At 42.0% G+C, this 12536-nt stretch overlaps 1 pseudogene; it reads left to right on the top strand.

Annotated features, from left to right (window-relative positions):
- The first annotated feature begins 1076 nt into the window (after window positions 1-1076).
- On the top strand, window positions 1077-1702 carry LOC149205503 (beta-amylase 1, chloroplastic pseudogene; annotated as a pseudogene).
- The last annotated feature ends 10834 nt before the right edge of the window (window positions 1703-12536 follow it).

The following is a 12536-nucleotide window of genomic DNA, read 5'->3' as shown; positions in this document are numbered from 1 at the left end:
CTGCAAAACAATTCATTCTGGTTAATTTAATAACGTAGTACATATGGAATTCATTTTATTCAATATTAATACAAGCATTAAATTAGTTCCCCATATTTGTTCAAACTTGAGAACTTCAAAAAAAGAGCACAACATCCCGACATTGGAAAAGACCAAAACCCGAGCGTTTCTTTAGTTTGAACAAACCAACGTCGATTGTTTTGTATTTGTATTGTCGGGTTAAAGCCTTCAGTGTTGATATGAAAACCGTCTGCTCTATGTGGTGCATTCTTTATCTTGTTCTTGTCTTATTTTCATTTACATAAATGCAGTATACTTAAGCTAAAAATGTTTTAAACCGTGTCCAACTTTTGTGAATAAGCCTAGACTGTCATGCATGCTACAAGTCTTAGATATACATTCAGTATTCATATGTCCAATTTCCCTAATCTATATTAATCCATATTTTTATCGCAGTGCTTTGTTTTTCTGCTTTGTTCTTCTTCAAATATAATTGGCCCTAAACCCTTCTATATATCTATCTAGGAGTTGTTTTGACCTGTGAGAATTCTCTTAGTTGTATGTCAAAGTAAGCTCATGATTTTAATCTATGCTAAAAATTCGTCTAACATGGGTGTGATTTGTCCATGATAATACATGAAATTCAAGTGGGAATGGGTCCTACAGGAGAGCTGAGGTATCCATATTATCCCGAGAGTAATGGTATGTGGAGATTCTCAGGGATTGGGGCATTTCTGTGTTATGATAAGGTATATACTTTTTGTATAAATTACTTTCTACAGAGCATAGCTGCAGCTTACCTTTTTTTATATATCTACATGTGTATAGTTTATATATAAGTTTTTAAAGTTGTTGGGGTCAATGTCCCTTATTACCTAATGGATATCCTTGTATTGCAATATATGGTCTCTAATGTTAAAGTTGTAGATGAAGTTGCTCGCAAGAAGGAATGGGGTAATGGGGGCCCAAGTGATGTAGGCCACTACAACGACTGGCCTGAGGACACACCATTTTTAAGAAGAGATGATGGCTGGAATAATTGTTATGGTGAGTTTTTCCTTGAGTGGTATTCTGGTATGCTTCTTGATCATGGAGAGAGAATCCTAATAGCAGCTGAAGCCATTTTTCATGGCACTAGTGTCAAGCTTTTTGACAAAGTGGCTGGAATAAATTGGCATTATGGAACCAGATCCCATGCTCATGAGCTCAATGCTGTATATTATAATACTCGATTCAGAGATGGGTATCAGCCAATAGATTCCATGTTTGTGAGACATGGGGTGATTTTCAATTTTACTTGCCTTGAAATGAAAGATTGGGAACAATGAGGAGATGCACAATGCTCCTCAAAGAAACTGATCAAACAAGTCATCCTTTCAACTCTGAAAGTTGGGGGCCCTCTTGCTGGGGAGAATGCTCTTCCAATATTTGTTCAAGATGCATATGATCAGATCGTTAGGAATGCCAATCTTTGATTGCCAGAAGATGGTCATAACACCACAATGGAAATGCATTCACTTATTTGAGAATGAACCAACATTTTTTCCAGCCTGAAAATTGGAGGTTATTTCTATCATTTGTTCGAAAAATGGCACAAGGAGGGTCCTAAAATTAATGGGAGAAAGAACACAAAGATACAAACTCATTTGTCTATGCTACATTCCCATTGGTCCAAGAGGTTGTTGTACTCTTGCATAATTAAGCCTAAAGCTTACCTTTTTTGAAGCAGGCAAAATCTACTCTTGCTTAATTAAGCCTAAAGCTTACCTTTTTTGAAGCAGGCAAAATCTGAATGTAAAAGATATTTATTGTTGGAATTAAACTAATGTATTATTTCACTTGTCCTGCTCCTCCATGTGGTCTTGTGCAAATACAAGCTTGTAATGTCTACGCCAACTCAGTATAAAAAGTTTTTGTTACATTAACATGAATACAATATTTTAATGGCTACGCCAACTCAATATCATCAGGTTTTGTTACATTAACATGACTTCCAAATCAATATAATTAGCCTTCATCACATTAATATACATTGATTTGAAGAATTGGAGAACAATTCATATCATTGCAATTGTACACCAATTCACTATGATTAATTTAATAACTTAGTATGTATGGAATTCATTTTGTTCAAGCTTAATACATGAATTTAATTAGTTCCCCATATTTTTTCAAACTCTAGAACTTCAAAAAAAGAGCACAACATCCCGACATTGGAAAAGACTAAAACCTAGGCATTGGAAAACACGAAAATTGAAGGTAGCGTCAATGTTGTGCATTTTCTTGGCAAGAATATAAAGCTATAGTAAGAGGACGAATAACTGAAATAATTATAAGCTTGACCCATCTACTGCACTACTTCTCTAAAAATTTCATTAGGTTTGATGATTGTCTATGTTACCTGAACATGATGGTTTCAATCTCGTATACCCATATTTATCCACAGAGGTAATGAAATAGCAATACTTATCCTAAATTAGAATTTTGATGTGATGCTCTCAAGGAAGGTTTTAGGAATTTCATCTTGGTTATAGCCAAAATGTGCAATATTTCAGAAGCCCTACCTTTTTCCTTGTCACTCAAAGATCTATGGAATAAAAACCGTCAACTCTCTAACAAGTACGACAGGAGAACAGGGCTATGTTTGAGGATTGTGGTGCAGAATTTGAATTTTAAGGACTTCAAGTTGGCCCTGTTAGTAAGGGTAAAGGTTTAAACTTTGCCCTGGCCCCTAAGAAGATCTCAGTAGATGACATTATTTGTGACATAGAAGGACACTATTAGATAGGATTGTGCCATTGTCCTTAGGAAGGCAAAGCCCCATCAGAGCAACCTTAGCAAGGAAGAATTTATGGCCCTCAGATCCTTAAACCAGAACAAAGATATCGTTGTTATGAAAGCCGACAAAGGAGGGGCTGCTGTCATTCTTGACAAAGTAGATTACCGCAATAAGATGTTAGATCATCTTCATAATAGTGGAAGCTATAAAAAGCTTCCCAAAAACCTGCTAAAGAAGATTTCTAGGACTGTGGCTCTTGCCATCAAGTCCAGTAGCTTAGTGAGTTCCCTATGCTATAAACTCATTGAGAGTTGTCCCACCACTCCTAGGATCTATGGGCTCCCTAAAATTCACAAGGAGGGAGCTCCCCTAAGGCCCATTGTCAACACCATAGGTGGTCCTACCTACCTTCTTGCTAAATTACTTGCATTAAAGCTTAGACCCTTAGTTGGCCGTACAGAGTCCTTCGTCAAAGACTCTGCTTCCTTTGTTGAGGAGATCAAGGGCATAAAGCTTGACCCTGGGGACATTCTTGTGAGTTTTGATGTAGTCTCCCTTTACACTTGCATCCCTATAAAGGAGGCCATGGAGGTGATCAACTACTTAACGGATCCCGATATAGCTTGGTTAGTTGAGATCTGTCTCACTTCCACCTTTTTCAGTTTTGAGGGGGAGTTCTTTGAGCAAACCTGTGGTGTTGCCATGGGATCAGCCCTATCCCCTGTTGTTGCTAATCTTTTTTATGGAAGATTTTGAATCTAAGGCTCTAAATTCGGCCCACTGCCTACCTAAACTTTGGAAAAGATTTGTAGATGACACTAATGTCATCTGGTCTCATGGCTAAGAGGAGTTAGATCTCTTCTTTAATCATATCAATAGTCAATCCTTAGCTATTAAGTTGACCATAGAACAGGAAGTCGATGGTTGCCTCCCTTTCCTTGATATTCTTATTTCAAAGAATAGTGACGGTTCGCTCTCCCACCAAGTGTTTCGAAAGAAAACACATACGGAGCAATATCTTCATGCCAGTTCCCACCATTTCCCGACTCAGAAGTTGGGCGTTCTCAACACCCTCGCTACTCGTGCCCTAAGGATCTCTGATGAAAAGAGCTTTGAGAATGAGAAATCCCATCTCCTTAATGTCTTTGTTGAAAACGGTTATAGTAGATTCCTGGGTCAGAAGGCTTTCCTCAAAGCTGCCAAAAATTATGTAATTAAAAGAGAACCTAAAGAATGGGTCTTAGGGGTCCATCTACCATTTTTTCAAGGGACCATTGATAAGATTGCGAAGATTCTTAAGAAACATAATGTTCCCTCGACCTTTAGACCCCTTAGCACCATTCGTAAGTCCCTCCGATCAGTGAAGGATCCTATTGACCCCAAGGACATGAAGGGTGTCTATATTATTCCTTGCTCTTGTGGGACCCCCTATATTGGTGAGACTAGATGCTCCATTAATCAAAGGATTAGTGAGCACGCAGATGACCTTAAACATAGGATAACCAAGTCTTCCACATTAGCAGAGCATGCAGAGAAGACCAAACATCATGCTTGCATTAAAGAGGCCAATGTTATTGCTAGAGTTTCGCAGTTCCATCACCGAAAATTTAAGGAAGCCCTTGAGATTGAAGAAGGCCTAGCAATCTCAATAGAGATGACAGTTGGAAGATCAGTAGTTGTTGGGTCTCGGCCCTCACTTCCTAGTCGTTTCCTTCCCCTCCTCCCCTCCCTCTTTTTATAACTTGTTCTAGTTTTTTTATAAAGAAAGTTTCCCCTTGTTATCCTTTACCCTGCTCTCTTTAGCCATAGTTCTTTGATCCTCTTTGGTATTCTTCCTTGTTAATCCTTTTCTAGTGGGTTAATTTATAGAGTATAAGATATTTATATAGCAATCTTATGGTCCAAGTAGATGGCTTTACTAATAAAATTAGTTACCCCTCCTTTAATTTAATACTATTATTATAACACTATTAGATTAATAATAATAATACAATAGATCCTTACACTTCCTAATATCCCTTGAACTATTAATATAAGTTCCTTTTAGATCACTAATAAATTGATACCCTAACCATTAATAATAAGAAGTAACGCTATTACTAACATAAATAAAACCTTGAAGTAAGAATAGAAGAGGGGACAAGGTTGGCATAGGATCTGCGGGGAGCGAATGATGCGCGCTAGGGCCTGCGCAGCCGGACAGCGTTGACAGAGGCAATAGCAGGGATCAGATTGTGGAAGGCGGATTTTGATTCGCTTGGGCAGCGAATCCCCGTTGTAAGCGCGTTTCAGTCTTCTGAGATCTCAGCGGCAGAGCTGGGTCTTAACCCTAAAAACACGCCCTGAGCGAAATGGGAGAGCCAAGGGGGGGGGGAGAGATCCCCTCCTTCAAAAACGTGGTAATAGGCGAGACAAGCACAGGTGGTGTTCAGCATAACGAGAAGGAAAATCATGCCCCAGTAATGGGCAACCTGTGGCAGAAAAGAATGAGAGGAAAATGTCTACCTAGGGCACAAAAACAGCCAAGGTATGTAGTTCCCTGCAACAAATTGGAAGAATATAACTGTTACATGAAAGACCATGCCCTAATATGTAAGTTCATAGGGTACTGGCCCTCAGAGAAGGAGCTATACAGATGGATCGATCAGAGGTGGAGACCTAAAGGACACGTGGATCTCAAATTGGGAGCCCAAGGTTTTTTCACAGCGATCTTTACGAATCTGGAAGATAAGAACAGGATCTTTGAGGAAGGGCCATATTTCTTGAACAATGCAGGCCTGTTCATGAAATATTGGGAGGAGAGATACAGCCCAGAAAAGGAAAAACTGCTTGATGCACCAGTCTGGGTTCGACTGTTTGGGCTTCCTGATGAATTCTGGGACCCTGAAATTTTGGAAGGAATAGGTAACACGATTGGGAGCTTTGTTAAAATTGCAGAGGCCACGAAACGAGGTAAATATAATGCTTATGCGAGGATTTGTGTATACATGAATCTGGCAGAACCCCTCCCGGAAAACGTTGAAGTGGAGTATCACGATGATGTTTGGAAGCAGCCAATCGATTACGAACACATCCCCTTCAGGTGTCGTAACTGCCATGAATATGGCCACTTATATAGGCAATGCCCACTGAATAAAGAGGAAGAGTCCAAGAAAAGCCAAGCGGATCATCAGAGAAGTACTGAGAGAATGGAGGAATCGGAGAGAGGTTTTCAGCAGGTTACAAGGAAGAAGAGGCAGAATAAAGAGGGACCAAAAACCCAATCTCAGGAGAAACCCAGTCAAAAAAACAATCAAAACAAGTTTCAGGTACTGCAGAGCGAAAATGAGGAATACGAAGTAAATTTGGAGGACGATGAGGACCCGGAGAACACCCCTATGGAAATCGCCGGAGAGGAGAAAGGAAAGGAAAAGAACCTGAACAAAACCAGCAGAGAACGACCGGAGGAGAAGATAGAAGAAACAGAAATGGAATCTCAGATGGAAGTGGAAAATCAACCTGAAAGCGAAGCTGAAGAGGAGAAAATCATGAGGAGGTTAATCCAGGAATGGAAGTATCTTGATAACAGATTCATACCTGAAAAACAAAAACAGCTGTACAAGGAAGTATTCCAGAAATACAAAGAGAGAAAAGGGGAGCACCCGGATAAACCAGTAATGACAGGAAGTGAACAGGGGAATGAAGCGACGGGAATGGGCAGCTCTGGCAAAAACAGCAGGAAAAGAGGCCGGAAAACAATGAGTGAAACTATCCAGACGGTGGGAGAAACGTTGATAAACTCAGGTAAGGTGATACCTCTGTCTGAGGTATTCTTCCCCTCCTTCCAAAAGTTTTAAATGATAGTTATTAGTTGGAATATTAGGGGTTTGAATAGTAAAGGTAAACAAAGGTATATGAAGGATAAGCTGAAAAAAGAGAAGCCTAGCATCATGATTTTACAGGAGACAAAGATTTTGGTTCAGCAGCTTGAAGAAATAATAGAAAAAAGCAGATTGCAATATCAAGTGATAGGGCAAGATGCAATCGGTTCTGCAGGAGGTATTGCAGTTCTGTGGAATCCGAATGAAATCATCTTAGATAGTTGGACCAGCATGAGCGGAATCCTTACTGGTCTGGGTAGGATAGTAGGAACCAAGGAACAGGTAGTCATTTCAGGAGTTTACGGCCCCCCTTCTCCTGGGGAAAAAGAGAAGTTCATAAACAGTATTAAAACTATCCGTAGACTTTACCCTGAAGCTGCTTGGATCATTGGAGGCGACTTCAATTTGATCAGATCCTTAGAAGAGAAAAGAGGAGGGGTTAGGAAGATGGACCACTTCATGGACAGATTTAATGAAATGATAGAGGAACTACGGCTTGTTGATATCCAGACCATTAATGGGATTTGCACCTGGAACAACAGAAGGGGAGGAAAAAACCAAATTGCTTCAAGACTGGATAGATTCCTAGTTTCTGAAGCCATCATGAACAAAGATGTTTTTGTGGAAGCCAAGATCATTCCATCCCTGGGATCTGACCACTGGCCGATTCGATTAGAGGTTGATATCAAGAGGAATCAGGGGAAAAGGCCCTTCAGATTTGAAGCCTTCTGGTTGAGGGACCCTGAATTCATCAAGAAAGTAGAGGAATGGTGGAAACAATGTACTGTTCAGGGCAGAGGTAAAATGCATACGTTCCAACTAAAACTGAAAGAGTTGAAAGGAAAAATAAAAAAATGGAACAAAGAGGAGTTTGGTAACATTCTGGAAGATAAGCAAAAACTAGAAGGGGAAATGGAGGATCTTCAACAGAAGATGATTTTGGAAGGTAGAACAGAGGAAAGCATTAACAGGGAAGGGGTAATCCTTGGCAGATTGGAAGAGAGACGGAAGCAAGAGGAGATCTTGTGGCGACAAAAATCAAGGATAAAGTGGCTAAGGGAGGGGGAAAGAAACACTAAATTCTTCCATCAGGCTATGATCAAGCATAGACAGGGAAACAGGATTCTATCGATCAAAGACAAGAATGGGGAAAGAGTGGTGGAGCAGACTGAGATTGAACAAGTCCTAATGGATCACCATAAAGAAATTTTAACAGAACCTCAAGCTGATAGAACGAGAGCCATTCAGGAGATCTGCTCGGCTATCCCCAGCTTGGTTACTGAGGACCAAAACAAAGCGCTGATGAGGGCTGTGACCTTAGAAGAGCTTGAGGAAGTTGTGAAAGCAATGAAGAAAGGGACAGCTCCTGGACCGGATGGCTTCACGGTGGACTTTTACCAGGCAGGCTGGCACTTCTTGGGAAGAGAGATTCTGGATCTAGTGGAAGAATCAAGGATGAACCAGAAGGTATGGCCTGCTCTTAATTCTACTTTTTATGCCCTCATTCCTAAGGGAGACAATCTAGAAGATGCTAATGGCTTTAGACCTATAGCACTGTGTAATGTCATTTACAAGATGATTACATCCCTGATTGCCAAGAGATTAAAACCCCTCTTGGACAATTTAATCTCGGCTGAACAAACAGGTTTTGTGGAAGGCAGGCAGATCCTTGATGGCCTAGTTGTTACTCAGGAAGTTATCCATTCCCTAAAAGTTAAAAAGCAAAAAGGAATGATGATCAAATTAGATTTGTCAAAGGCTTATGATAGATTAAATTGGAAATATTTGGAAACAGTCCTAGAAAGATTTGGTTTTCACCAGAGATGGATTGCCTGGATCCATAATCTGATTTCTTCTCCACACTTTTCTATTCTAGTTAATGGAAGCCCCACAAAAACCTTCAACGCCTCTAGAGGCATTCGACAGGGAGATCCTTTGTCCCCGTTTCTATTTATTCTAGCCGCTGAAGGTCTGGGTCGATTCATCAAACAAGAGAGAGCAGCAAACAGGATAAAAGGTCTGAAAATATGGGGAAACAACCTGCCTCTAACTCATCAACAATTCGTTGATGATATTATGTTGTTTGGAGAACCAACGGTAAGAGAAGTAAAGCATTTCAGGAGAATCTTGGACCTGTTCGCGGAGGCTTCCGGGTTGGAAATCAATAAAGATAAATCTTGTATCTTCATCTTCAACACAGTGGACCAGATCAAAACCCATCTCATTAGATTACTGGGATTCAAAAGAGGGGAACTACCTACGAAATATTTGGGCAATGTTCTGGACTTCACATCTAAAAGGATGAAAAACTGGCAAGGTGTCCTGAATAAACTAAGCAACAAGGTTGCAAACTGGGCCTTCAGGGTTCTAAACATTGCTGGAAGAGTTGTTTTGGCCAAATCGGTCCTACAGGCCATCCCCATCTACCCTTTATCGATTATGGCTGCCCCTGTTGGGGTATGTGCTAAGATTAGGGAAATCATAAGGAAGTTCATATGGAGCGGGTCTGATCAAAAGAAAAAATGGGCCTTAGTATCGTGGAGTCAGCTAACAGAAAGAAAGGAGAAAGGAGGGTTGGGGCTAAGGGACCCTGAAGTTCTTAATAGAGTTCTGGGAGCCAAACTGTGGTGGCGATGGCTCAGAGGGGGAAATGATCTCTGGAAAACCATATGGAAGACTAAATACAGAATGCCTGACTCTCCGGTCGAGATCCTAAGGCAGCAGGAAACCCCCAAAGGATCCACAATTTGGGAATTAGCCTGTCAAAACAGGGATCTGGTTGAGAAACATATTTTTTGGGAAATCCGGGGGGGTACAGAGGCCAACTTCTGGGAAGACAGGTGGCAACAAAGAGAAAGATTGAGCAGAATTCAGAACTTTCACCAGATCCGGGGTAGAATTGAAGGGAACAGAACGTGTGTAAGGGATTATTGGAAGGTAAATGATATGGCAGAGGGATGGAGAGTCTGGGAAGACCCGGTAGAATGGGACCGCGAGCTTAGCACAGATCTCCAAGAAATTTACAGGAAAGAAATGGGATCTAGGAAAATCAGAGCTCGTAATGGGAAGGATATCCTCCGGTGGGGGAATTCCATGAAAGGTTCGTTTACAACCAAAGAGGCTTACTACTTAATGGATTCTCAAAACAGAGGTGACAGGAATTTGGAATGGAAAACAATATGGGAAAGTAATTGGTGGCCGAAGGTGTCCATTTTTGTTTGGCTGGCCTCAAAAAACAAAATCCTAACCTGGGATCGTATTCAGAAAAAGGGCTTCAATGGCCCTTCGCGATGTTACCTGTGCAACAACGATGGAGAGACCAGGGATCATCTGCTGGTCAATTGTCCGTTTACAGAGAAACTTTGGACGATTACTAAACGAACTTTTAATAAACTTGGAATAAATATCAGAGAATTTAATGAAATGGTATTCCAGTGGAGCAAGGAAACCTTTCACTGTAGAGTAGTCCAGAGGGCATGGAATCTTATCTCTGCATTTATACTCTGGATGGTCTGGAAGGAGAGAAATCGGAGGGTATTTCAGAATTCTGCTAAGGAACCAGAGGTAATCTGGGAACGGGTGGTCGAGAGTATGCGAGAGACTATCTTAGTTGAGAAATGGGAGGGAGATGACTGGAAGGCGAACCAGGAAGAACAAGGAATTCTGAACAAATTAAATTTAAAATTTGAGATGGTCCAATTTAAATGTTCGGCCCGTCACGATATGAGAATTCAAAGTCCAGACAAATTCAGATATCCGAGAGATCACTTTGTTAAGCTAAACTTCGACGGGGCCTCGAAGGGGAACCCGGGCGAAGCCGGATTCGGGGGGATCTTCAGAGACAGCAATAACCAAGTAAGGTGGATATTTGCAGATTGGGGAGGAGAGATGACCAATAATGAGGCCGAGTTCTGGGCCCTGCATCAAGGATTACGAATTGCTGTTAGGAACGGCTACACCAATCTGGAAATCACAGGTGACTCGCAGATTGCAGTGGACATGCTGAGGAGGCTCAACAACGGGCGGGGATGGGAGAAAGTCACTAAAAGTTGGCGGACTGCGGGCATTGTCCAGGAAATTGCTGATCTTGTAAAACGAATTGACTACAGAATTATAAACCATGTTCGAAGGAGAGGGAATCAGGCTGCGGATTGGCTGGCCAATTGGGGCTGCAGGGGACGTGGCAGCACGATTGACAGTCAGTGGAGAGCCGTGGAGGGAAACAGGGAGTGGAAGGAGCTGGCGGACATCATTAAGGCTGATCATGATCAGGCCACAGATGACAACACACGGATCAGTGAGCTGGATTAATAGAAGGCAGTGGAGATCCCGATATATGAACATGGTTCAATCGGGCTTCGGTAAAGACATCATATCAGATTACAGGGTGTATGATCAGGAGTTATGTGGCAGTACAGCGACGGCGGGAGGGGCGAGTAGGCAGGAGTACACACATGGTGAGTTAATAAATGCTCGAGCCATCAGAGGCAATGGGAGCGGTTCGTCAGACTTCACAGCAGAGGAGATTAATAGAGAAATGATGGTCGAGGGTAGTGGCTCATCGGAAAACTACCGGCGGCAATCGGAAGTAGAACCAAGATGGTACCCCGAGGACAGGAGAACGATATATATCCAAAGCAGGATGATCGTAAAAACATTATGTGATTTCCTAATTTGGGGAGGTTCGGAGGTTGCAGTTGAGAGGAAGCAAAGAAAATCTAAGATCTTAGATAACCAGAGAGTGGTGCGCGTCAGACCCACGGGCAACATGGAGACCAGACAGAAATTGAGAGAAGCAGAGGAGCAACAGAACGCAGAGGTGGAGAACAGGAGCCGAAAAGGCAAAAACATTCTGCAGGACGAACAACCGTTTAAGATTTGGGATGTTGAGGAGGATTCGGAAGAGGATCTGGTTCCTGGCGCAGGGAATGATCGTCTTTACCCTCAAAAGAACTCGGCGGATGATGTAAATGAGCAGGCGGGGGAGGACCAGTCCGACTCGCAGGACTCGAAGGTCCGCCGTTATGGCTTGAGGAAACGCAGTAAGACACCCAATAGGGAAGGGGATTCGGAGCGGAAAAGAGGCCGAGGGCAGAGGAGGAAAGCGCAGGAGGAGGGGGAGAATTCCAGGCGCGGCCAGAGTAAAGACAAAAAACAAAAGAAGACTGTGAACCACAGAATTCGAAGGGCTGAACAGGCTTACTACCGTAACTCCAACCCTGCTGTGCGGAGAATCATGCAGTATCTTGAAGAGGAGTCGTTACAGGATCAATCTGCAGAGGAGATGGAAGAGTGGGAGTTTCTTCTCCATGACCCTGGTCATACCAGGGGGCGAATGTCATTGTTCAAGCAGTCTCTTCATATTTATTGGGTGATGAAGGGATTAATGGCCAAGGCTCTGGAGCAAGTGGCAAAGGAGATGGTTGAGTTGGCCCAAGGAAATCCAGACATCCGCAGAGAATTGAGCTTCATTCGCATAGCAATGGCAAGGCAGGAGGAGAAGCTGGATGCAATCCAGCAAATGCTGAATAGGGACCATCCAGAACCAGCGGGAGCAGCCAACCAGCAACCAGATGCGGGCAATGACTGACATAAGATATGTTTAGAAACTGCAATAGTTTTTTTGATTATGGCTTTTTACATGTTAAAGATAGGGAAAAGCAAGTAATGCAGATTAGTAGTATTAGTAAGTTTCAAGACTGCATCGTTTATTTAGCTAAGACCATTAGACTGTGGACCTTCTATTTTTGGGCTGCAATTAAAAACTATAGGTGGATTTCTGACCCGGTTTCCCCACGTGGGCGGGCTGCAACAGTTTTGAAATGATGTAATGTTCTGTTGATCAAGTAATAGAAAGAGTACCATCCTAGCTTACAAAATAAAATAAAATAAGAAGT

Source organism: Pinus tabuliformis, chromosome 1_2, assembly GCF_031772625.1.
Source record: "Pinus tabuliformis cultivar Carrire ecotype Pingquan chromosome 1_2, CPIR1, whole genome shotgun sequence".
Lineage (NCBI taxonomy): Eukaryota > Viridiplantae > Streptophyta > Pinopsida > Pinales > Pinaceae > Pinus > Pinus tabuliformis.
Note: the sequence above shows the minus strand (reverse complement) of the source record. Positions and strands in the feature narration are given on the sequence as shown.